General features: G+C 39.9%; 1 non-coding gene across 1 annotated transcript; it reads left to right on the forward strand.

The window, feature by feature from the left end:
• The first annotated feature begins 24,893 nt into the window (after nucleotides 1-24,893).
• Nucleotides 24,894-25,029, forward strand: LOC123847247 (small nucleolar RNA SNORA70). Its single transcript, XR_006791489.1, has one exon. It is a non-coding gene; the product is annotated as a small nucleolar RNA SNORA70 (small nucleolar RNA).
• Nucleotides 25,030-27,855: the final 2,826 nt, after the last annotated feature.

Genomic DNA, 27,855 nt, shown 5'->3' on the forward strand with positions numbered 1-27,855 from the left:
TCCTGATTCCATGTTTTCTCAATGGGGACCCTGGCCTGACAACATAACTGTCCAACTAACTCCTAACAACAACTTCAATTTTTTTTGTTGGTTTGATTTTGGCTCTGGGTAAGATGAATTTATTTGCCCATACCATCCCTCCTGCAATATAGCTGAAGTCTTCATGGAAAGGGTCAAGTGACATTGTTTTATTCATGTTACCATTGTTGGGAGTGAAGATGTGCTGGTAGAAGAATATGTGGGCTGATACAATGTGCCAGTATACAAGCTGGTAGGTAATTAGAAGCATACATGATAAAATAAACTCTACTTAGGTCTAGTAAATTCCAGGCCTGGAAAAGATGAAATAGAATTGTCTGAAGAAGGATGACATCCTTACCAAGCAGGCTATCTATCCAGAAGAATCAGTACTTCACTGATGTGTAGATATATTGATCAGTGCCCCTCTATTAATATCTAGAAAATGCCCCCATTACCAAAAATGTACCGATAGTCACCCATACTGTGGCCTGTCCTCTGGCTCCCCTCAAAGTTGGGAATGGGAGTGAAGTAGGGGTGCTGGATGTCTTCACCCACACAAAGACAAATTCAGCATGAACCGTGAATAGGAGTGTATAGATTTGGGACAGCAGAAAATGTGCTGAGTGCAGAGCAAAGGAAAAAGAAAAAGCATTTCTCCTACCTGTAAGAAAAAGCATTTCTCCTACTCAGTTCCAGGATGTGGATGGATACTACCTTTTTTTTTCTTTTTAAGATTTTATTTATTTGACAGAGAAAGACACAGTGAGAGAGGGAACACAAGCAGGGGGAGTGGGAGAGGGAAAGCAGGCTTCCCGCGGAGCAGGGAGCCCGATGTGGGGCTCGATCCCAGGACCCTGGGATCATGACGTGAGCTGAAGGCAGACGCCACCCAGGCACCCCGAATACATATCTATTGCATTTTACATATTGGGAATTAATAGTTGTTATATTAGAAAAGTTTTGTTCCAACATTTAAACCAATCAAATAATACTGAGTACCTGTTGTGTATGGAAGGTCCTTTCTAAACATTCCAACAGAAGAAAAACACTGGTGCTTTGACTCTAAGTTTACTCAGAGCCAAACATCTTACAAGCTATCTCAAAATCCCTGTTATTAGTGTCTGCCTTGAGCATGGAGGTATTAAGAAGAGAACCATAGGCCCAAGGTGGAGTCACCTGCCCTCAGGACAGCAAACCAAGACTTAATTGCAGTTTCAAACTCTCCAGGGGTGGAATTTAAGACAATCAACCTGGAATTTTTATGGCCAACACCACCGAGGTAACCTCTCCATCCTTCACCCCCCAAACAAAGGAAGATGAGGTGATCTGCATGATAAGACCCCTGTGCTTCCCCTTAAGGGAAGATGAACTGGCCTGAATGGATATTTTTGTTTTGCTAATAATGTTTTGCCCCACCTTCTTTCCTATAAAAACCTTCTTTCCGTACAACACTTTGGAGCTCTCCACTAGTTGCTGGGTGAGATGCTACCCATGCTTGAACTGCTTAGCAAAACCAATTTGGTCTTGGAATTTACTCGCTGAATTTTATTTTTTTAAGAGTGTAATGTGGCCTGTCACCTAATTGCCATTTATTTATTTTTTGTGTGTGATTTTTGCATTTTTAGCAGCAAGTCTTTTGAGGGTGTTTTGTACCACCTCTGTGTGGCAGATGACTGAGTCATAAGATAGACTATTAACATAGGACTTTCTAAGTGACTAAGTAAGCACTGCATCCAAGGTCATGGACATAGGCTCTGACAATCACCCTACTTTAGCTTGAAATTTATCTCCTAAATTTAAAATTTTCCATAATTGACCTAAAAATGCTTTTTCCCCCCCCCTGAAAAAAAGTATGATTAAATAAATTAAATTGATGTTGAATTAAAATACCGGGAAGAAATGGATAACTAAAAATAACAGGATATGATTAATGGTTTTGATTCATAGCCTATTTTTATCCTCTTCTGGAATCTGAGTATCCAGATTTGTATTTGCAGAGCAATACAAGAAAAGATGAGACTGGAATCTTAAGTTTTGAAGTTCTCTTCTTTTGAATCAACTTTATTGAAAGACTATCACTTGAGAATTTGATCTTAATAAGTTAATACTCTCAGAGTTATTTCTCTTGGACTAGATGTTAGCCTCTGTAAGAATTCATTGTTAATTTTACAGGGTGTGATAATGTTATTATGGTTATGTTGTTAAAAATCCTCATCTCAGGACACCTGGGTGGCTCAGTTGGTTAAGTGTCTGCCTTCGGCTTGGGTCATGATCCCAGGGGCCTGGGATCGAGTCCCAAATTGGGCTCCTTGCTCAGTGGGGAGACTGCTTCTCCTTCTCCCTCTGTTGCTTGCCTGCTTTTGCTATGTCTCTCAAATAAATAAAGTCTTCAGAAAAAAATCCTTATCCCTTAGAGATATATATAGAATATGTGTAGGTAAAATGATATAACGCCTTGGTTTCACTTTAAAAATATTCCAGCCAAGGCGTGCCTGGATGGCTCAGTTGCTAGAACAAGCCCCATGTTGGGCGTGGAGCTTACTTAAAAAAACCTTAAAAATATTCCAGCCACACAAAACAAAGCAAGAAGATGGGGAAATACACAGGTAATAAGAATGGCAGAAACTGTACCCCAATGTTTATAGCAGCAATGTCCACAATAGTCAAACTATGGAAAGAGCCCAGATGTCCATCAACAGATGAATGAAAAAAGAAGATGTATATTTATATACACAATGGAACACTACTCAGCCATCAAAAAAAGTGAAATCTTGCCATTTGCAATGACGTGGATGGAATTAGAGAGTATTATGCTAATAGAAATAAGTCAGTCAGAGAAAGACAATTATGATCTCCCTCATATGTGGAATTTAAGAAACTAAACAAGGGGGACGCTTGGGTGGCTCGGTTGGTTGAGTGTCTGCCTTTGGCTCAGGTCATGATCCCAGGGTCCTGGGATCGAGTCCCACATAGGGCTCCTTGCTCAGCAGAGAGCCTGCTTCTCCCTCTGCCTGCCCATCCCCCTTGTGCTCTTTCTCTCTCTCTCTGACAAATAAATAAAATCTTTAAAAAAAAAAGAAAACAGGGACACCTTGGTGGCTCAGTCAGTTGGGCATCTGCTGTCAGCTTGGGTCATAATCCCTGGGTCCTGGGATGGAGCCCCACATTGGGCTCCTTGCTCAGTGGGGAGCTGCTTTTCCCTCTGCCTCTGCCTACTTGAGCTCTCTGTCTCTGTGTCAAATAAATAAACAAAATCTTTAACAAAACAAAACGAAACAGGGGATCATAGGGGAAGGGAGGGAAAAATAAAACAAGATGAAATCAGAGAGGGGACAAACCATAAGAGACTCTTAACCATAGGGAACAAACTAAGGGTTGCTGGAGGGGAGAGGGGTGGGGGGATGGGGTAACTGGGTGATGGACATTAAGGAGGGCGCACGATGTAATGAGCACTAGGTATTATATAAGACTGATGAATCACTGAATTCTACCTCTGAAACTGATGATACACTATATGTTAATTAGTTGAATTTAAATCATTAAAAAATTTCATAATAAAAATTAAAAACAAAGAAAGAAAAAAAAGAATGGCAGAATGTTCCTCACACCTGTCAAAATGGTTAAAATCAACAACACAAGAAACAACAGGTGTTGACAACAATGTGGAGAAAAAGGAACTCTCATGCACTGTTGGTGGGAATTCAAATTGGTGCAGCCACACTGGAAAACAGTATAGAGGTTCCTCAAAAAGTTAAAAATAGAACTACCCTACAGTCTAGCAATTGCACTACTGGGTATTTACCCAAAGAATACAAAACCACATATTCAAAGAGATACATGCACCCCTATGTTTATAGCAGCATTATTTTATTTTATTTTATTTTTTAAAGATTTTATTTATTCATGAGAGACAGAGAGAGAGAGAGAGAGGCAGAGGGAGAAGCAGGCTCCCAAGGAGCAGGAAGCCCGATGCAGAACTCGATCCCAGGACCCTGAGATCATGACCTGAGCCGAAGGCAGATGCTTAACCATCTGAGCCACCCAGGTGCCCTATAGCAGCATTATTTACAATAGGCAAGATAGGGAAGAAGCCCAAGTATCCATTTATAGATGAATGGATAAAGAAGAAGTTATATATATAAAACTTTATATATATATTTATATAAAATAGAATATATAATGGATTATTACTCAGCCATAAAAAATGAAATCTTGCCATTTGCAAGGACATGGATGGAACTAGAGAGGATAATGCTAAGTGAAATAAGTCAGTCAGAGAAAGACAAATACCATATGATTTCACTCATATGTGGAATTTAAGAAACAAGAAATGAACAAAGGGAAAAAAAAGACAAACCAAGAAATAGACTCTTAATTATAGAGAATAAACTGATGGTTACCAGAGGGGAGGTGGGTGGAGGGATAGGTTAAATAGGTGATGGGGATTAAGGAGTGCACTTGCAGAGATGAGCACCAGGTGTTGTATGGAGTTGTTGAATCAGTGTACTGTACACCTGAAAATAAGACTGTATGTTAACTAACTGGAGTTAAAATTAAAAACTTAAAAAGAATGGCAGAATGCTGATAGTTGTGTAAAGCAGGTGATAGATATATGGGGGTTCATTATGATCTTTCCATGCATTAAAAAAAAAATTCCCCAATAATAAGTTCTTAAAAAGGTTTTTCTCAGTAACACACTCTACATTCTATTTTTGTTTTGCTTTCTTTTAGCAATCTTTTTATTTTTGGCAAAACTACCACATCCAGAATGTAAACACAATGAGAATGGCCCTTCCCATTCTTTGTTCAGAAATAAGTTTAGCACCCATTTAATGAATAACCTACGCTTGGTGCAGTTGCTACTTGAGGCAAAGGGATTTGAAAGGAACACATGATCTGGTCACTGGAAGAAAGTCACATTTCTGATCTTCAGTTTCCTTATTGGAAAATGAGCAAACAAAACTGGATGATTTTAGTAATCCCCTTCCAGTTTTATGTGTCTTTGAGTCTGGCTTCTTGAGAATAAGAACTGTAATGATCTTTTGATTGAGATGGCATAAAACAATTAGACTTTAAATACATATACACTTAATAATAGGTGACTTCGGACCAGATGTCTGTTCCTTCTTGTGATAATAGAATGTTCTTCATGGCATTCCCTTCCCTGTCAGCTATCCTTTACTTTCTCTCCTGGTGTTGGTTTCTTTCCAAGAATAATCTGGGATTTTTAGGCAAATAGTTGTATGGAAGAACTTACCCTTCTAAAATTTATGATATTCTACGATAACATTTTTTTTTTTAAAGATTTTATTTATTTGACAGAGAGAGAGATAGCGAGAGCAGGAACACAAGCAGGGGGAGTGGGAGAGGGAGAAGCAGGCTTCCTGCCGAGCAGGGAGCCCAATGAGGGACTCAATCCCAGGACCCTGGGATCATGACCTGAGCTGAAGGCAGACGCTTAACGACTGAGCCACCCAGGCACCCCTATACGATAACATATTAATAAACATTTTTGGTAATTTAACTCAGCCTAGGTTTTTTTTTTAAATGAGAGTTAATGCATTTTCAGATTTAATGTGGTAATTTTCCTTAGCTATAAGGAAACACACTTAACAGGACAAGCCAAGTGCGATTTGGTACTCAGTTATTAGGACACTGGGAAGACTTAAAATTTCAATTTTGACATACCATAAAAAGAGCAAATACCAGGTGGTTCTGAAGAAATGAATTTAAAGTAAATGTGTCTATTTAAAAAATGTGTTTTGCAGAAGCATGAGAAAAATGTGTTTACAGAGTTGAATGTTGCTGTGGAGAATTCAGAAGTTAAATATACATATATATATTTATAAATATATATATATTTATAACAGAAAAAGATAAACGACCTCCCACAAAACCATCTTTTCTTTGAAGCTTTTTGCACTAAATCAGAACTGTTATATCTTTGTATTCTTTGGTTGATTTTTGTTGGCATTGTTAATTACATATGACAAATACTTTTTTTTAAGATTTTATTTATTTATCTGACAGAGAGAGAGAGAACACAAGCAGGGGGAGTGGGAGAGGGCGAAGCAGGCTTCCCGCTGAGCGGGAAGTCTGACGTGGAGCTCAATCCCAGGACCCTGGGATCATGACCTGAGCTGAAGGCAGATGCTTAACAACTGAGCCACCCAGGCCTCCCAAATACTTTTTTTTTTTTTAAGTGGGCTTCACATCCAGCATGGAGCCCAACACAGTGCTTGAATTCATGACCCTGAGATCAAAACCTGAGCTGAGATCAAGAGTCAGATGCTTAACGGACTGAGCCACCCAGGCACCACTGTAACAAATACTGTCCAAATAGTATTTTACTGAAGGAGGCTTAGAGATATATTTTGCAGCCAATGCAAATCTCGTTTCGCAATCTCTTCTTGGGAACTGGGAGTATACACGGCAACTATATGCCTTAGTTAACTTTTTTATTGGCAAGGAGGTGAGGCTAGGTTTACAGGAACAAACATAGGTAACTTGGTAACTTGCACTTTTCTTTGTCTGACAAATGAAAGAAAATGCCTGTTTTTTACCCCCAACCCCTTCCGTCATTCTTCCTCCCTTTCTTCCACAAACATGTATTGAGCTCTTTCTATGTGTGAATTTTTAGGGATTTAGGGAAGTGGGGATGGGGATGTGGAAGAGGGGAGAATGTCATCAAGAAAGTCATGAATTCTAGGACAGAACCATGTACCCTGCCTTACCAAGTCATGGCTCAGAGCTCTGATTCTCTCCTAAGCTCTGGAATTGCATTTCCAATTTTTAATTTGATTTTTTTCTAGCTATCATTTGCTAACAATTACTGTTGGGTCATGCATTCTTTCTTTAAACTGTCTTAAGAAACCCTTATAAGACAGATACTCTGCCCACTTTGCAATAAGGAGATACAGATTTATTTAGTTACTTTTAAAGATTTTATTTATTTATTTGACATAAGGAGAGATAGCAAGAGCAGGAACACAAGCAGGGGGAGTGGGAGAGGGAGAAGCAGGCTTCCCGCCTGAGCTGCGGGGTTCCATCCCAGGACCCTGGGATCACGACCTGAGCCAAAGGCAGATGCTTAACGACTGAGCCACCCAGGCGCCCCGGAGATACAGATTTAGATCAGTTAAGACGCTGAGCCAGGATTCAAATCAAGTCTGTTTGATGGCACACACCTATGCTTTTTTAGCACCTCAACACTCTGTAGTAGCAGGATCTTAATACCAAATGTCTATAGAAAAATTGAGGGTCTAGTGCAGACTGTGGGGGCCCTCAGAAGCTTGTGCTACATGAAGTGTTGGGAGCTGGTGATCAGCTCTACCAGCTGAAGCCAGGCCATTGGTATTACAGTGGTTCTGATCTTTAGAAAGTAGCTGAATACAGATTTTTATTTATTTTTTAAAAAATATTTTATTTATCTATTTGCCAGAAAGAGAGAGAGAGAGAGCACAAGCAGGGGGAGTGGCAGGCAGGGACAGAGGGAGAAGCAGGCTTCCTGCGGAGCAAGGAGCCCGATGTGGGGCTCCATCCTAGGACCCTGGGATCACAACCCGAGCCGAAGGAGATGCTTAACTGACTGAGCCACCCAGGTGCCCCTTATTTATTTTTAAAGATTTTATTTATTCATTAGAGAGAGTGAGTGCATGAGGCAGGGGAGGGGCAGAGGGAGAAACAGACTCCCCAGTGAGCAGGGAGCCTGATGAAGGGCTAGATCCCAGGATCCTGGGATCACAACCTGAGCCAAAGGCAGATGCCCAACAGACTGAACCACCCAGGCACCCCTGAATATAGGCTTTTAAATGAAAGTTCCCAGTTATTAAATGATGTTATTTAATTATGCACACATTTTTTAAAAATATGAGGGCCAAACAAAGCATATCTACAAGCACCTCAACCTTAACACCTCTGCAACTTCTTTTCCCTTCAAACCTGTTCGTATTCCTGCCCATATCGCCATAGGGGCATCTCTTGCCACAGAATGTGTGGGGTTCAAAACTGACGGTGTTTCTCCTTTCTCCCTTTCATCCCACATTCCCAACCCCAGAATTATCTCTCAAATCTGATACTCCTCTTTGCCCACCCTCCCCCCAGCTACTGTCTTCTGTCAAGTTCTTATTTCTATCTGCACTATAGCACTACCTCTTACCTGGTATCCTTACTTCCAAGCTTTCTCCTCTGCAAAACTGCTGGTTAAGTTAAAAAAAAAAAAATTGCCCCCAAATCAATGGAGAGAAAAGGATGTACTGTTAAAAAGATAAGTTGGGGAAAATTGGCTCACTATATGGAGAAAATTAAAACTGGATCTCCACCTAACACCACATGGGAGTGTGGATTCTGGATGGGTTAAATACATGTAGGAGAATATCTTTGTGATTTTGGTTCAGGGAGGACTTCTTTTTTTTTTTAAGAAGTGGCCATTTGATTTTTTTTAAAAATTTTTATTATTTATTTATTTGAGAGAGAGAGTGAGAGAGAGAGAGAGCACAAGAGGGGGGAGCGGGAGAGGGAGAAGCAGACTCCCTGTTGAGCAGGGAGCCCGATGCGGGACTCGATCCCGGGACTCCAGGATCATGACCTGAGCCGAAGGCAGTCACCCAACCAACTGAGCCACCCAGGCGCCCTCAGGGAGGACTTCTTAAACAAAATAAAGCAAAAGCCTCAACTGTAGGAAAAAAAATTGACAAATGTGATTATATCAAAACTGAGTATTTCTGTAAATGATGTTAACAGATGAAATAATAAGAAAAGGTATTTGTAATATGTAAACCAACCTAAGGGTTAATATATAGAATACTTAAAGATACTTCTGCAAAAGACAGCAAACCCAATGGGGAAAAAATGGACTAAAGATTAAAAATATGGTCCAAAGAAGTTTCTAGAGGAGGAAACCTGAAGAACTAATAAGCATATGAAGAGAAGCTCCTCACTGGTGATCAAAGAAATGCAGATAAAAACAGCAATGAGATGTCAGTTTATACCAATGAGACTAGCACATATTAGAAAGTGTAGGTGGGGGCGAGGGAATTCAGTTACCCTCCTGCATTACTGGTGAAAATATAAAGTAGTGCAGCTGTTTAGGACGGCAACCTGGCACAATTTAACCAAATTAAGTATATGCATGCCCTGTGAATAGTAATTCTGCTCCTGAGTATATATTCCAAAGGAATTGTTATACAGATGTGTAATGAGACACATAGAGATGTTTAGTGAAATGGTTTTTTTTTTTTTTTTTTTTGGTCATATGGTAGTGAGGAGTTGTGTCAGCTGGGTGTTCATCAGTGGGAGAGTGGATAGTAAAATGTTATGGATGTATACTCAAAAGTATAATATAGCAATTGCAATAAACAGATTATATATACACATTGCCATATGGATACATTTTAAAATCATAATGTTTAGTAAAAAAAGAAGTAAAAGAGAATGAGTTATGTGACACACTACCATTTATGTTAATTAAAAATACAGACATACTTCTATATGATAAAGGGTTAGTATCCAAAATATATAAAGAACTTATGCAACTCAACGCCAATAACCCCACAAATAATCTAATTAAAAATGGGCAGAAGAGGGGCTCCTGGGTGGCTCAGTCGTTAAGCATCTGCCTTTGGCTCAGGTCATGATCCTGGGGTCCTGGGATGGAGCCCCACATCAGGCTCCCTGCTCTGCAGGAAGCTTGCTTCTCCTTCTCCCACTCCCCCTGCTTGTGTTCCATCTCTTGCTGTCTCTCTCTCTGTCAAATAAATAAAATCTTTAAAAAAAAATGGGCAGAAGAGGGGTGCCTGGGTGGCTCAGTCAGTTAAGCATCCGACTCTTGATTTCAGCTCAGGTCATGATCTCAGGGTTGTGAGATTGAGCCCTGGGTCAGGTTCTGCAGTGAGTGTGGAGCCTGCTGAAGATTCTCTCTCCCTCTCCCTCTGCTCCTCTCTCTCTCTAATTAAAAAAATGTGGGTAGAAGACATGAACAGACATTTCTCTTCTTCTTTAGAAGACCTACAGATGGCCAAAGACACATGAAAAGATGCTCAACACCATTCATCAGGAAAATGCAAATCAAAACCACAATGAGATAGCACCTCACACCTGTCAGAATGGCTAAAATAAAAAACACAAGAAATAACAAATGTTGTCAAGGATGTAGAGAAAAGGGAACCCTCATACACCGTTGATGAGAATGTCAGTTGGTACAGCCACTGTGGAAAAGAGTATGGAAGTTCCTCAAAAAATTAAAAATAAAAATACCATGTGATTCAGTAATTCTGCTATTGGGGTATTTACCCAAAGAAAACAAAAATGTTAACTTGAAAAGACGTATGCAGCCCTATGTTCATTGCAGCATTATTTATAATAGTTAAATTATGGAAGCAGCCCAAGTGTCCATTGATAGATGAATGGATAAAGAAGATGTGGTATGTACATACAATGGAATATCACTCAGCCATAAAAAAAAAAATGAAATCTTGCCATTTGCAACATGGCTAGATCTAGAAAGTATAATGTTAAGTGAAATAAGTCAGTCAGAGAAAGACAAATACTATATGATTTCACTCATGTGGAATTTAAGAAACAAAACAAATAAAGAAAAAAGAGACAAACCAAAACACAGATTCTTTTTTCTTTTTTTTTTTTTAAAGATTTTTATTTATTTATTTATTTGACAGAGACAGAGACAGCGAGAGCAGGAACACAAGCAGGGGGAGTGGGAGAGGGAGAAGCAGGCTTCCCGCCGAGCCGGGAGCCCGATGTGGGACTCGATCCCAGGAGCCTGGGATCATGACCTGAGCCGAAGGCAGTCGCTTAACCAACTGAGCCACCCAGGCGCCCTTTTCTTTTTTTTTTTTTTAAGATTTTATTTATTTGACACAGAGAGACACAGCAAGAGAGGGAACACAAGCAGGGGGAGTGTGAGAGGGAGAAGCAGGCTTCCCGCTGAGCAGGGAGCCCAATGCGGGGCTCGATCCCAGAACTCTGGGATCATGACCTGAGCCGAAGGCAGATGCTTAACGACTGAGCCACCCAGGCGCCCCCAAAACACAGATTCTTAACTATAGAGAACAGACCGATGGTTACCAGAGGGGAAGTGGGTAGGGGGATGGGGAAATAGGTGAAGGGGCTTAAGAGCATACTTATCACAATGAGCACTGAATAATGTATAGAATTGTTGACTCACTATATTTTACACCTGAAACTAAATAACACTGTATGTTAACTATACCATAATTAATAAAAAAAGACATGCACATTTTGTAAGAACACACACAAACAGGAACATAAATACAAAGATGAAAATATTGAATGTTATGGCACCTGGGTGGCTCAGTCGGTTAAGCGTCTGCCTTTGGCTCAGGTCATGATCTCAGGGTCCTGGGATGGAGCCCAGCATTGGGCTCCCTGCTGAGCAGGGAGTCTGGTTCTCCCTCTCCCTCTGCTCCTCCCCCCTGCTCATGCTCTCTCTCTCTCTCAAATAAATAAAGTAAAATAAAAATCTTTTTTTTTAAAAGATTTTATTTATTTATTCATGATAGAGAGAGAGAGAGAGAGAAACAGAGGGAGAAGCAGGCTCCCAAGGAGCAGGGAGCCTGATGCGGGACTCGATCCCAGGACCCTGGGATCATGACCTGAGCCGAAGGCAGATGCTTAACCATCTGAGCCACCCAGGCACCCAGTAAAATAAAAATCTTAAAAAAAAAAAGAAAAGAAAATATCATTAAATGTTAAATGATTGCATATAGTAGGAGTTAAGGGGATTGAGAGAGAATATGAGGATAAAAAGAGATAAAGAAGAAAGTTTTGTCTAGACAAAAAAATGATAATAGGCCATGCATGACCTATCAAGTATGATTAACTCATCCTTAGGCATTTGAGGTCCAATAAAAATCATACCCCCAGCACAGAACACACACAAACACACTTTCCTCTTGGTACTGCCAAAGTTAACTTTCCTCCATTGACTGTCACCTATAATTAAAATGTCAAATTTCATAATAATCTATCCCTAAGGTAGTCCGTCTTCCACCTGTCCCTGAAATTCTTGTCATTCCTGAACATACCTTTCCTATTGTTTCCGCCTTGAGTTTTGACTCTTGTATTGTGATAATTTGTTTACATGTGTATTTTCTCATTAGTTTGTGAGCTTCTGAAGTTCCCAAGGGCATATAAATTGTTTTTAAAGATTTTATTTATTTATTTGCCAGAGAGAGAGAGAGAGAGAGAGAGAGGGAGAGTACAAGCAGGGGGAGTGGCAGACAGAGGGAGAAGCAGGCTCCCCGCTGAGTAAGGAGCCTGATGTGGGACTCGATCCCAGGACCCTGGGATCATGACCTGAGCCGAAGTCAGGCACTTAACCATCTGAGCCACCCAGATGCCCCCCCCAAGGGCATATAAATTAAATACCATATGGATTTTATTTTTGTTTCTTTGTTTTTAAGGTTTTATTTTTAAGTAATCTCTATACCCAGTGTGGGGCTTGAACTTACAACTCCAAGATCAAGAGTCACATGCTCTACCAACTGAGCCAGCCAGGGGCCCCAATACTATGTGGTTTTAATCATCAGGAAAATTATAGCTTGTCAGATGATACATCTATTATCCACATAGACAAGCATTTATTGAATGGTTTCTAAATGTTTGTTGAATTAAGTGATTACTCAGTGAATTATCAAATCCAGGTACAACCTGGATCCAGTCAAATCCCCAATGTCTTCTTGAATTGAGTCTTGCTATGGAGAAATCTGAGGCCATCCTGACTTTTTTCTCCCATATAAATTATTTAATCTTTTCAGTCCAATAACTTTATTAGGATATGCCTTTTTGGATGAGTTTTTTCTGGTGCTTAGTAAGTCATTCCGATATGTACACTCATGTCCTCATTTGTTTCAGGAAAGTTTTCTTGAATATCTTGCACTATTTATTATTGCATTATTTTGATTTTCTTCAAGGATTTCAATAATGCGAATGTTGACACTCCTTGTTTTCTAGATAATGCTCTTTCCTTTAAAATCTTTATTTCACTCTTCTTATTTTTATACTCTAGGACTCTTTTTTTTTTTTTTAAAGATTTTATTTATTTATTTGAGAGAGAGAGAGCACAAGAGGGGGGAGCAGGAGAGGGAGAAGCAGACTCCCTGCTGAGCAGGTAGCCCGATGCTGGACTATACTCTAGGACTCTTACGGTATTTTTCTTCTGGGTCTGTTCCCCCTGTGTTTTCCTTCTTTTTCATCCTCATCTCTCTTGGGTTTACTTTTTCCCTGTACTTCTTTCATTTTACATTTTATCTCCTAAGATTATCTCATCATCTCTTCCCAGAAGTCTTGTATTTCTGCTTGGAGTGTGTCTTCCAGAGTTGCAATTACTTCATTGACATTTCTTAAACTCATGGTGAAAATTTTAGTTATATCTGTTTCTTTTAATTTTAATTTTACAGATTTCTTTATTTATTTGAGAGAGAGTTGGAGGGAGGGGCAGAGGGATAGAATCTTCAAGCAGACTCCTGCTGAGTGTGGAGCCTGACACGGGGCTCGATCCCATGACCCATGAGATCATGACCTGAGCCAAAACCAAGAGTTGGACACTGAACTGACTGAGCCTCTTTAATTTTAGTTTTTAAATTTGAGTATGGTGGATGCACAATGTTACATTAGTTTCAGGTGAAGAACCTAGTTATTTGACATCTCTATATGTTATGCTATGCCCACCACTTTCGCTTGTTTCTTTATAGCTTTTCTTTTTTTCTTGGTCAGTGTGATTTGTTCATTGTTAAGTTTGTAATTGTTTTCACATTTAAAAAAAGTACATTTGTATCAATGCTGTGCTAGATCCTTTTAAAAAATTTATTATCTGTTTATTTATTTTTATTAGATTCAGAGGTAGAATTTAGTGATTCATCAGTTGCATATAATACCCAGTGCTCATTACATCAAGTGCCGTCCTTAATGCCCATCACCCAATTATCCCTTCCCTGCACCAACCTCCCCTCCAGCAACCCTCACTTTCTTCGCTATGGTTAAGAGTCTCTTTCGGTTTGCCTCCCTCACAATTTTCATCTTATTTTATTTTTCCTTCCCTTCGTCTATATTCATCTGTTTTTTTCTTAAATTCCACATATGAATGAAATCGTATGGCATTTTCTTTGTCTGATTTATTTCACCTAGCATAATACCTTCTAGTTCCATCCATGTCATTGCAAATGGCAAGATTTCATTCTTTTTGATGGCTGAGTAATATTCCATTGTATGCACATAACTACATCTTCTTTATCTATTCATCTGTCAATGGACATCTGGGCTCTTTCCATAGTTTGGCTCTTGTGGACATTGCTGCTATAAACATTTGGGTGCATGTGCACCTTCAAATCACTATGTTTGTACCCTTTGGATAAATACCTAGTAGTGCAATTGCTGGGTTGTAGGGTATCTCTATTTTTAACTTTTTGAGGAACCTCCATACTATTTTCCAGATTGGCTGCCCCAGTTTGCATTCCCACCAACAGTGTAAGAGGGTTCCCCTTTCTCTCCCATCCTTGCCAACATCTGTTGTTTCCTGAGTTGTTAATTTTAGCCATTCTGACCCCTGTGAAGTGGCATCTTACTGTGGTTTTGTTTTGTATTTCCCTGATGCAGAGTGATGTTGAGCATTTTTTCATGTGTTTCTTGGTTATTTGTATGTCTTCTTTGGAGAAATGTCTGTTTATGTCTTCTGCCTCTTTCTTCCTCTCTTTTTCTTTCTTTCTTTTTTATAAAGACTTTATTTATTTATTTGAGAGAGAGAGAGAGAGAGGGAGAGCACAAGGGGTGGTGGGAGAGCAGAGGGAGAGGGAGAAGCAGACTCCCCACTAAGCAAGGAGCCCGACACTGGGCTGGATCCCAAGACCCTGAGATCATGACCTGAGCTGAGGGTAGACGCTTAATGGACTGAGCCACCCAGGCACCCCTTTCTGCCCATTTCTTGACTGGATTTTTTTGTTTTTTTGGGTGTTGAGTTTGATAAGGTCTTTATAGATTTTGGATACCTGCCCTTTATCTGATAAGACATTTGCAAATATCTTCTTCCATTCCATAGGTTGCCTTTTAGTTTTGTTGACTGTTTCCTTTGCTGTGCAGAAGCTTTTTATCTTGATGAAGTCCCAAAAGTTCATTTTTGCTTTTGTTTCCCTTGCCTTTGGAGACGTGTCTAGCAAGAAGTTGCTATGGTCAAGGTCAAAGAGGTCGCTGCCTGTGTTCTCTTCTAGGATTTTGATGTTCCTATCTCACATTTAGGTCTTTCATCCATTTTGAAGTTATTTTTGTGTATGGTGTAAGAAAGTGGTCCAGTTTCATTATTTTGCATGTGGCTGTCCAATTTTCTTAACACCATTTGTTGAAGAGACTGTCTTTTTTCCATTAGATATTCTTTCCTGCTTTGTCAAAGATTAGTTGACCATAGACCTGAGGTTCCATTTCTGGGTTCTCTATTATGTTCCATTGATCTATGTGTCTGTTTTTGTGCCAGTACCATACTGTCTGGATGATAGCAGCTTTGTAAGACAGCTTGAAGTCCAGAATTGTGATGCCTCCTGCTTTGGTTTTCTTTTTCAACATTACTTTGGCTATTCAGGGTCTTTTCTGGTTCCATACAAATTTTAGGATTATTTGTTCCAGCTCTGTGAAAAATGTTACTGGTATTTTGATAGGGATTGCAATGAATGTGTAGTTTGCTCTAGGTAGCACAGACGTTTTAACAGTATTTTTTCTTCCAATCCATGAGCATGGAATGTTTTTCCATTTCTTTGTATCTTCCTCAATTTCTTTTATAAGTGTTCTATAGTTTTCTGAGTACAGATCCTTTATCTTTTTGGTTAGGTTTATTCCTAGGTATCTTATGGGTTTTGGTGCAATTGTAAATGGGATTGATTCCTTGATTTCTCTTTCTTCTGCCTCATTGTTTGTGTTTAGAAATGCAATTGACTTCTGTGCATTGATTTAATATCTTGCGACTTTGCTGAATTCCTGTATCAGTTCTAACAATTTTTTTGCTGGAATCTTTTGGGTTTTCTAATAGGGTATCATGTTGTCTGTGAAGAATGAAAATTTGACTTCTTTCTACCAGTTTGGATGCCTTTTATTTCTTTTTGTTGTCTGGTTGCTGAGGCTAGGACTTCTAGTACTATCTTGAACAACAGTGGTGAGAATGGACATCCCTGTTGTGTTCCTGACCTTAGGGGAAAAGCTCTCAGTTTTTTGCTGTTGAGGATATTCGCTCTGGTTTTTTCGTATATGGCTTTTATGATATTGAGGTATGTTCCTTCTGTCCCTACACTGCAGAGAGTTTTTATCAAGAAAGGATGCTCTATTTTGTCAAATGCCTTTTCTACATCTATTGACAGGATCATAAGGTCCTTATCCTTTCTTTTATTAATGTGATGTATCACACTGATTGATTTGCAGATATTGAACCACCCCTGCAGCCCAGGAATAAATCTCATTTGATCATGGTGAATAATACTTTTAATGTACATTCAGAGTACTCTCCCACTGCCCCTGCTTGTGTTCCCTCTCTTGCTGTGTCTCTCTCTGTCAAATAAATGAAATCTTAAAAAAAAGCACATTCAGAGTAATTATTGAAAGATATAAGTTTAGTGCCAGGTCTCGGTGGACAGATTTGCTGCCAGCCTTATGTTTCTATCCTTGTAGGTTAAAGACCTCTTGTTCTGAGCTGCTTTCAGGATTTTCTCTTTATATCTGAAATTTCCAAGTTTCACTATTATATGTCAAGGTGCTGACCTATTTTTATTGATTTTGAGGGAGGTTCTCTGTGCCTCCTGGATTTGAAAGCCTGTTTCCTTCCCCAGATTAGGGAAATTCTTAGCAATAATTTGTTCAAGTAAACCTTCTGCCCTGGCCCCCCTTTCATCTTCTGAGACCCCTATTGTATGGATATTATTTTGCTTTATGGGATCACTGATTTCTTGAAATCTCCCTTGGTGATCCAGTAGTTGTCTTTCTTCTTTTCAGCTTCCTTATTTTCCATCATTTTGACTTCTATATCACTGACTCTCTTCTGCCTTCTTTATCCTTGCTGTTTAGAGCCTCCATTTTTTTTTTAGAGTCTCCATTTTTGACTGCATCTCAGTAATAGCATTTTAAATTTCAGCCTGGTTAGATTTTAGTTCTTTTATTTCTCCAGAAAGGGAGTCTCTAGTGTCTTCTATGCTTTTTTAGAGCCTAGTTAGTATCTTTATAATTGTTGTTTTAAATTCTAGTTCAGATATCTTACTTGTATCCATATTGATTAAATCCCTGGCAGTGAGTACTGCCTCCTGTTCTTTCTTTTGTGGTGAAGTTCTCCATCTCGTCATTATGTCCAGAAAAGAAAAGAAGAAAGAGAGCGAAAAGACAACAATACCAACAACAACAACAGAAAAGAATAACAAAAACAAACCAGAAGAAAACAGAAACAAAAGAAGAAAAAAAATCAAACCAGAAACAAAACAGAACAAAACAAAATATGAGGTCCTGACTATATTTTGGTCTGCTTGTTAAAAGAAACTAGATCCCAAAATAGGAAAGGAAGAAGAACTTATAGATATACAAAAATAAAGTAAAATAAAATAAAATACAATGAACGGAAACCCAAAATTAAAAAAATATATAACATATATATATATAAATACAAATTAAAAAAGAATGGAAAAAAATAAGAAAACAGCTGAAAAAAAAGAAAACAAAGATTAAAGAATTAAAAAAAAGAAAAACAACCCAACCACAAATGCTATATACTCTCTCCCCTAGAGCTGAAGTTGCAGTAAACTTGGTGCTAGCCAGTTGTTCCTGCTGGTCTCGGGGAGGGGTGTGTTGTGCTGATGCTCAGGTCCCTCTGTACTTGTAGAAATGTGCCTCCCTTGCCAGGGGGCTGAGCTCAGTGCAAGTGGCTCCAGATTGCACTATGTGGTTAAAATGGCCTAATTCAACTTCTGGGCTGATTGTACCTATGGAAAATCCTTGTTTGGCTCTGTTTTCAAGAATGCCAAGCTTAGCTCAGCACTTCCCCTGTGCATCTGCTGATGCTCATATTTTGGACTGGGGGTAACCCAAACCATGTTAGAGTAATTGTTGGCTCCTGGTTTTAACATTATAATTAAGAAACTTGTAAAGGTTTCCAAGAGCTATTGGCTGGTCTAAACTCACCTCTTGTGCATGTCTTAGATTTGCATCAAGGGAATAATGTGAGTACCTTGAGGGATAACCTTGGTCATGGGAATATCTTCAAGGCTGTTTGTTAGTGAACTGTTGTTCAGATGCCATAAAACAATGATATAGTGACTCAGGTAAAAGAGTTTAGGATTTTATTGCCAGCAAAGAGACACTCAGGTGGCTTTCTAGAGGGAGAAAAACATTTTGTGGGGCACCCGGCTGGCTCAGTCGGAAGACTATGCCACTCTTGATCTGGGGGTTGTGAATTTGAGCCCCACATTAAGTGTAGAGATTACTTAAATAAAGAAACTTTTTTTAAAAAAGATTTTATTTATTTATTTGACAGAGAGAGAGCACAAGCAGGGGGAGTGGCAGGCAGAGGGAGAGAGAGAAGCAGACTCCCCACTGAGCAGGGAGCCCAATGCGGGGCTTGATCCCAGGACCCTGAGCTGAAGGCAGATGCCCAACCGGCTGAGCCACCCAGGAGCCCTTTAAATAAATAAACTTAAAAAAAAAAATCCATTTTGTTGGCTGTAAGCACATTTTTATTCATTCAGCAAATATTTATTGAACTCCTATTATGTTCTAGGTGCAGCAGATAAAGCAGAGGAAAAGATTAAAAAAAAAGTTCCTGAGGTTACTGAGCTTTCATTCTGTTGTGGGAAATAGATGATAAACAAGTGAACAAATATCAAGATCTTTTCAGACAGCAGAGAACACAGTACCAAGTAGACCTAATTAAACAATAGTCATTGATGAAATGTATTGCAAGAATCCTTTAGATGTTGAGGCCCAGTGGTGTATTTCAGCTACGATTTGTCTATAAAAATATATTTTACAAACAAATCTTCCTGACTTGGAACTATTTTGCAAAGATTTTCCTCTTTTTTAAAGACTGAGAAAACGTGAAGATTCCTGGGTAAAGAGACCTAACAGTATCAGTTAACAATATGGTTAAGTACAAACTGGCCAGTGCAGATTCTAGGTGCCGTGGCATTTCAAGGAAGAACCGAGGGTTTCCATGGTTTTGGGGTCTGACAGTTTGGAAGCTTTTGCATCTTGAAACAGATTTCAAACTTCACCCACAATTTCTTAAATTGGCTTATCCACTTGTTCACTTTTTTCGGTGTTCCATCCCTTAGCAGAGGGAGTGGGAGGTGAGAGGAGGAGGAGGTTATTATGTGCTGCTCCCTGTGGGCTGCTTGTGTATAAAAATGGCTCCCCGAGACGGCCAGGAGGGTGCTTGTTGTGTCTAACTGGGATGACAGCGGTTGAGGGTGTTGTTGTAGTTGTTGTCGTTGTAGTTGTTAAGGAAAATATAGAAAGATCCCAAGGGCATGTGGGTGGGTCAGTCAGTTAACCGGCCAACTCTTGATTTTGGCTCAGGTCATGATCTCAGGGTCCGGGATTGTGACCTGAGCCGAAGGCAGACGCCCAATGACTGAGCCACCCAGGCACCCAAGCTTACTCCCTTTCTAATCACATTGGGGCAAATAAATTTGTCTGCCAAATATTAACTTGAAGGGGCATGAGGAAACATGTAGAAAATAGGAACCTACATCCAAATTTTTACACAATTAGCAAACAGACTTGATGTTATGTCATTCCAGTTTATGTCAGACAAAAAGAATTGCATTTTCCTTATGAAAGAATTTACAAATAAGAAAAAAAAACCATACCTAACATTTAGTCAAGTACTGTCTGGGGGATGTGTCATTATCTGTTTATATAATGAACTCCCAAATGGATATGGGAAATAACTACACACAAATTTTCTATCCCTGCTGGACTGAAGCAATGAGCCTGGAAACTTTTTAAAAGAAGGTTTGGCTTTTGAATAATCAGTGCCTCACAGACTTGTTTATATGGGCTGCCCCCCCGCCCCCTCCCCCCCCCCCCACTGTAGGGAGATAGGAAAAGCTGTTAACAGCAGAGATGATTTAAGTCTCAGTAAAATTTTTATTTTTAATTTTTTTTAAGTTTTTTTTTTTTTTTTTTTTGAGAGTGAGTGTGCAGGTGTGCTAGTGATGGGGGAGAGGCAGAGGGACAGGGAGAGAGAGAGAGCATCTTAAGCAGGCCCCACGCCCAGCACAGAGCCTGATGCGGGGCTCAATCTCACAACCCTGAAATCATGACCCGAGTGGAAATCAGGAGTCTGACACTTAACTGAAAATCAAGAGTCCCACGCTTAGCTGACTGAGCCACCCTGGCACCTCAAGATTTCATTTTTAAGTAACCTCTACACCCAGTGTGGGGCTCAGACTTACAACTCCGAGATGAAGAATAACATGCTCTACGGACTAAGCCAGCCAGGTGCCCCTCAGTAGAATTCTTAAAAATCAAAAGAGAAAAAGCTTTCTTTACATTAAAATTTATTAATTATGTTGATACTTAAAAATCAAGCTTAAAATGTTCACTTTCAACATTGCTTTTAAAATACGATTTAAGGGGTGCCTGGGTGGCTCAATTGGTTAAGCATCTGACTCTTGATTTCGGCTCAGGTCATGATCTCAGGGTTGTGAGTTTGAGCCCCACGTCGGGCTCCATGCTGGGCTTGGAACCTGCTTAGGATTCTCTCTCTCCCTCTCCCTCTGCCCCTCCCCCAGCTTGTGCAAGTGCACACCTGCTCTCTCTCTCTCTAAAAAAAAGAGTAGAATATGATTTAAAACAAAATGCTTCACATAGTTTTCCTTTTCACTTACATGTAAGCATTGATGGACACTGAACCAATCAAAATTGACTTTTGTTTGTTTAGTTGATAACATTAAATTTCTTTAGGATAATATTTTCATGTCCTTCTTTTCTTCCCTTAGCACATTGCTTGAATATGTGACCATTTTTCTTTTTACATTGCATATATTTTTAATTGCAAGGTACTATTAACCAAATTAGAGATGTCTTGAGGTAAATAGTAAATTATATTTACCTAAGAAATACATTGCCACTGAGGATATTATAATAAAAGTTGACAGTCTATGAAACAGGCCTCTGAGGCTTCTCTCATATATTATTTAGAAGATTTTCTTCTGAAAGAGTTGAAAAAGCTTTTAAGAATGAGGATCATCTTAAAATGAGTTATTATTGGGGTCAAGTCTATATCATTAGTACACTAGAAAATAAGTTTATACTAGCAAGAGTATAATGACTCTGGAAATCTCATACTATTGATGGTATTATTAGTTAATAGAAATATCCTGGAAATCTTCTGAATAATATTGGTGAACGTAAAATGTACATAGTAATGATTTAATCCACAGGTTTACTACTTTTCCCTTACTCTTCCTTCCCCCCCTTCTCTTCGTTCTTCCTCTTCCTCTGTTTGTCTTTTCAACTCCACAGAGTTGAAAGTCATTTAGTCATTCAGCCAGCATATTCTTTTTCAGTGCCTATTTCAGGCACTATTCTAGGTTTTGGGAATATAGCAGTGAATGAAATATACAAAATTCCCTTTTTGGAAAAATCTGATGGATGTAGGACATGCAAGATAACATCGCCCACATTGGGACAAACCATCATCTTATATCTCCTGATATCATGCTCTGAGGACATACCACTAGGGTAGGATTCCTGCCAAAAACGCATAATCTGAATCTGATCATGAGGAAATAGACAAACACAAATGGAGAGACATCTGCAAAGTAACTGGGTTGAACTCTTAAAAAATGTCAAGGTAAAGAGTGACCACCCCCACCACCAACGAAAGACTGAGGAGCTCTTCCAGATTACTAAATGCAGTGCATAATCCTGGACTGGGCTCTGGATTAGGGAAAAAGAACTATAAAAAACACTACTGGGACAATTGATGTTATTTGAATATGGACTGTGAATTAGATAACAGTATTGTATAATTGTTTAATTTTGAGTTTTGGGTAATTATACCTATTACAATTAGGTATGCTATATATAGAAAAAATATATAGACAGGCGCCTGGGTGGCTCAGATGGTTAAGTGTCTGCCTTCGGCTCAGGTCATGATCTCAGGGTCCTGGGATCGAGTCCCACATCGGGTTCCCTGCTCAGTGCAGAGCCTGCTTCTCCCTCTCCCTCTGCCACTCCCTCTGCTTGTGCTCTTTTGTCTATCTCTCTGTCAAATAAATAAATAAAAAAAATCTTTAAAAAAAAAAAGAAAATATATATAGAACACATGATATATATCTAAATATATATGTATATATTCATCATGTTTTTTCTACATATCGTATATATATAAAAATATATCTTGTGTTCTTTTTTTTTTTTTTAAAGATTTTATTTATTTATTTGACAGAGAGAGACAGTGAGAGAGGGAACACCAGCAGGGGGAGTGGGAGAGGGAGAAGCAGGCTTTCCGCCGAGCAGGGAGCCAGTTGCGGGGCTCGATCCCAGGACCCCGGCATCATGACCTGAGCTGAAGGCAGACGCTTAATGAGTGAGCCACCCAGGCGCACCTATATATTCTTTATATACACAGAAGACCATTTATATAGACATACATGACAGAGATGGAGAGTGACGGCAAGAGAGACATAAAGCCCCTGCAGGCAAAGGGATAAAATGTAAACAACAACTGATGAATTTAGGTTAAAAATATATGGGAATTTCTTCATCTGTTCTTGCAACTTTTCTATAAATTTAAATTGCATCAAAATAAAGCATTAAAAATTTTTTTCCTGGTGGAACTTACCTTTGCCTGTTAGTGGCTGGGTGAGGCGTGGTATTTCAGATATATAGTAACAAATCAGTAAAAAATACATTATGTTAAGTGGTGATAAGTTCTCCAGGGAAAAGTAAAGCAGGGAAGAGGCATAGGGAGTGCCTGTGGGAAAGCTGCGATTTGTGTTTCATTTAAAAGATTTCACTTTTTAGAGCATTTTGGGGTTTACTGAAAAACTGAGCAGGAAGTACAGAGTTCCCATATAAATCCTCTCCTCCCAACAGATTCCCCTGTTATTCACATCTTGGGTTAGTGTGATACATTTGTTACAATTGATGAGCCGATATTAACACATTATTATTAACTGAAGTCCATAGGGTGCATTAGGGTTTACTCTTTGTATTGTACAATTTTATGGGTTTTGCCAAATGCATAATGTCATCTATCTACCGCTATGGTATTATATAGAATAGTTTTATTGCCTTAAGTTCCTGTTCTCTACCTATTCATCTCTCCTTATCCTTGAATCCCTGGCTATCATAGATCATTCTATCTCTGCAGTTTTGCCCTTTCCAGAATGTCATATAGTTGGAATTATACCACATGTAGCCTTTTCAGATAGCTTCTTTCACTTAGAAATATGCATTTAAGTTTCCTCCATGTCTTCTTGTGGCTTGACAGCTCCTTTCTTTTTATCACTGAGTACTATTCCATTGTACAGATGTACCCCAGTTTGTTTATCCATTCACTTATTGAGGAATAACTTGGCTGCTTCCAATTTTTGGCAATTGTGAATAAAGCTGCTAAAAATATACACGTGCAGGTTTTTGTGTGGACAAAAGTTTCCAATTCATTTGAGTAAATAACTGAGTGCAGTTGCTGGTATTGTAAGTCTGTACTTAGTTTTACAGGAAAACTGTCAAACTACCTTCTGCAGTGGCGGTACCATTTTAATGAGCACAGGAGTTTTAACCTGCTGCGTTTCTGACCTGGGCCAGTTCACCCCTCCTTAGGCAACTTGATGGTCCCCTGACTCCTGGGAGGTCACTATGTTGATGCCCAACTTAGTGCAAACACCCAGTTGGCATAGGGCACTGCAGTCCAGAACTTCTGGGCTCAAGTGATCCTCCTGCCTCAGCCTCCAAAGTAGCTGGGGCTACAGGCGTGAGCCACTGCCCCCAGTGCTCCTGGCTGGACCATTTTGCATTCCTGCCAGCAGTAGATGGGAGTTCCTATTGCTTCACATCCTCACCAGCATTTGGTGTCGTCAGTTATTATTATTATTATTATTATTAGATGTGTAGTAGTATCTCATTTGTTTTAATTTGCATTTTCTTAATGACATATGATGTTGAGCATCTTTTCTTGTGCTTATTTGCCATCTGTATATCTTCTTTGGAAAGTTGTCTGTTGAGCTCTTTTGCCCACTTTGTTCAGATCTTTTGTCTGAGGGGTTGCCATTTTAAATAGTGTGGTCAGAGGTCTCACTGAGACTTCTGAATGAAGATCTGAAAGAGTGAGGGAGCAAGCTGTTTGGAACTCTAGGGAAAGAGCATTCTCGGAAGAAGAATAAATACCTGCAAAGGCCTTGAATGAAGGGTGTACGTGGTATCTGCTAGGTTAGCAAGAGGTCTGTGTGGCATGAGGGAGTGGCCAAAGGGAGAGATGAGCAGGTAAGACCAGAGAAGCAAGGGGGTACAACTCAAGTGGCTTGTGGATCATTAGGCCTTTGCTTTCTCCTGAGTGAGACAGGAACCAGAGGATCTTAAGCAGAAATTGATGTAATCTGACTTCTGTTTAATAGGCTCATTCTGGTTGCTGTGTCAAAAGCAGACCAAAGGCAGGAAGACATAAAAACAAAAGAGACTGGTGAGGAGGCTGGTGGCAAGATCAGGGAAGAGGTGACGGTGACCAAGCACGTGGTGGTATTGATAGAAAGGATGAGAAGTGATTCAATTCTGCATATATTGGGAAGATACGGAATTTACTAATGGATTGGATGTGGGGGTGTGAGAGAAAGAAAGAAACTGAGCATAGTCTGTTCAAAGGTAAGCAGAGTTTGCAGCCAATGAAGCCAACTGTGCTCTTTCCCCATATGAGGGCCTGGTGTGCCATGGCTGCAAACAGTAGCTTCCTTGGTAGTGTATGAAGCCTGTTGCTTATAGGGCTTGCCCTAGGGGACCTTGGAGACAGAGCTTTCCAGTGTACATTCATGTCTGACCTCATGCTATCCCCAGTCTAGGCTCCGGACAGATATGTAAGGTGCCTTTGGAAAGCCACAGGGCACAGTGGCCAGAGTCCACATTGGCCAAGTCCTCATGTCCATCTGTGCCAAGCTGCAGAAAAGGGAACATGTAACTGAGGTCCTATATAGGGCCAAGTTTAAATTCCCTGGCTGCCAGAAGGTCCACATCTCCAAGAAGTGGGGCTTTGCTAAGTTTAATGGGGACAAATTTGAAAACATGGTGGCTGAAAAGTGACTCATCCCAGAGGACTATGGGTTCAAATACACCCCTAATCGCGGCCCCCTGGACAAATGGCAGGCCCCATACTCATGAGAACCTCGGGGCTGTCCCCTCCTTATTCATGTCCACTGATGAAGCCTACTTCCTGTCAACAATAACAAAGATAAACTGAGGTATATTAAAATTTTAGGAATTTATTTGAGCAAACATTGATTTGAATGAATCAGGCAGTGCCAAACCAGAAGCAGTTAGGAGCGCTCTACTGGCAGGAACTAGGGGCAAGTTTTTCATAGAGAAACAAAGCAAGGAAGTTATTTCATTGGCTGTCACTTAAGGGATGCAATATTTGGGAAAGCCTAGTTGGCTGTTTGTGATTGGTTGTTCTTCTTGACCTTGAGGCATTTGCAGGATTGACTCTGGTTTAGGTGTCAGTTTGCTTATGTAGGCTACCAAGGCATGGGAACCACCCTCAGTCTAGTGACCCTCTTGTTTGGTGACTCTAAGAGTTCTGCATTTCTTTTGTTTGTTTCTCCCTAAGCAACTGAAGAAGAGCATTGATTATGCTCTGTCATCCTAGGTGGGCACAAGGCCCTTTTTTCTCTCTTTTTTCCTGATCCTCATTCTCATTTCTTCCATATCCCTCCCAGGCATCCACCAGTATGCTTGAGACTTATATATTATTTAGAGCATTTTAAATTTACACTGGTTCCGTGCGATCAATTTTATTTTGTTTCTCACACTTTTTCCACTTGACACTATGTCTTAAGAGCTAACCACATAGCTGAATGTATTCCTGCTGCATTAATTCCGGCTGCTGCTTAGTTTCCCACTGAATGCACGCATTACACCTGATGGAGTTATACCGTTGACCACCACCCCCAGGTTGCTTCCAACTCCCTGCCACTGCAAACAATTGTGGGATGCACACCCTCAAACAGATTCTAGTAAAGACCTGTGTGCAAGAATCTCTGGAGTATATTCCCAGGAGTGTGATTGCTAGGACATATTTAGCTGCCTAACGACTGGTTGCCTTGGTTTACCATTGCAGACCAATAGCCTTTGAGGGAACCCTTCCTTCATATTCTTACCAATTCTTTTTTTTTTTTTTAAGATTTATTTATTTTAAAGATTTTTTTTTTTAAATTTTATTTATTTGACATAGAGACAGAGAGAGAGGGAACACAAGCAGGGGGAGTAGAAGAGGGAGAAGCAGGCTTCCAGCTGAGCAGGGAGCCCGATGTGGGGCTTGATCCCAGGACGCTGGGATCATGACCTGAGCTGAAGGCAGACGCTTAACCGCCTGAGCCACCCAGGTGCCCCCTTATTTATTTATTTTAGAGAAAGAGAGAGAACAAGCGAGCACAGGGAGGGGCAGAGGGAGAGAAAGAGAGAGAAACTTTAGCAGACTCTGCACTGAACACAGAGCCTGACAGAGGGGCTTGATCTCACCACCCTGAGATCATGACCTGAGCCAAAACCAAGAGTCAGATGCTTAACTGACTGCACCACCCAGGGGCCCCCATATTCTTACTAATTCTTGATATTAAACTTTAAAATTTTTATAATGTGGTATCTCATTGTTATTTTAACTGCATTATTTGATTACTAGAGAGTTCGAGCTTGTTTTCATGGACTTGTTAGGCATTCATATTCCTCCTTCTGTAATTTGCCTATTCTAATTCTTTTTTTTTTTTTTTTTAGATTTATTTATTTATTTGAGAGAGAGAGTGAGCACAAGCAGGGGGAGGGGCAGAGGGAGGGATAGAGGGAGAAGCAGACTCCCCACTGAGCAGGGAGCCCAACTCGGGGCTTGATCCCAGGACCCTGAGATCATGACCTGAGCTGAAGGCAGATGCCTAAACGACTGAGCCACCTAGGCGCCCCTATTCTAATTCTTTGTCCAGTTTTCTATTGGATTTCCTGCCTCTTGTTGATACACAGAAGTTCTCTCTATATTCTATTTTTTAAATTCTTTCTTAAAAGATGTTATTTATTTATTTATTTGAGAGATAGAGTATCTGAAACAGACTCTACACTGAGCACAGAACCCAATGTGGGGCTTGATCCCACAACTGTGAGATCATGACCTGAGCTGAAGCCAAGAGTCGGATGCTTAACTGATTGAGCCACCGAGGTGACCCTCTCTCTCTATTCTACGTATGAACTCCTTGAGTTTTGGAGGTGGCAAATATATTCTTCTAGGCTGTCACTTGCCTGTTAACTTTTTCTATGGTGTCCTGCTTTGAAAAGAAACCCAGTTTTTCTATACTGAAATCTACACATTTCTTCACTGATGGTTTGTGGTTTTGAGACTTTCCTTACTAACTCCTCCAATTCAAGGTCACAGAGATATTCTTCTACACTTTCCTTATCTTTATTGGTTTCCATTTCAGATTAAAGTATCTAATCTATTACAGTTCACGTTTCTATGTGGTATGAGGTTGGACTCCAATTGGCTTCTTCTCCATGGACTAAGACAGTTCTCCCAGCATCAATTCCTGAATAATCTATCTTTTCTTCATTGTTGGAGATGCACCTCTATGGTATATGAAGTTT

This window comes from Mirounga angustirostris, unplaced genomic scaffold (assembly GCF_029215605.1).
Source record: "Mirounga angustirostris isolate CCGP_5_RB_7025 unplaced genomic scaffold, mMirAng1.0.hap1 SCAF_6, whole genome shotgun sequence".
NCBI classification, from domain to species: Eukaryota; Metazoa; Chordata; class Mammalia; order Carnivora; family Phocidae; genus Mirounga; species Mirounga angustirostris.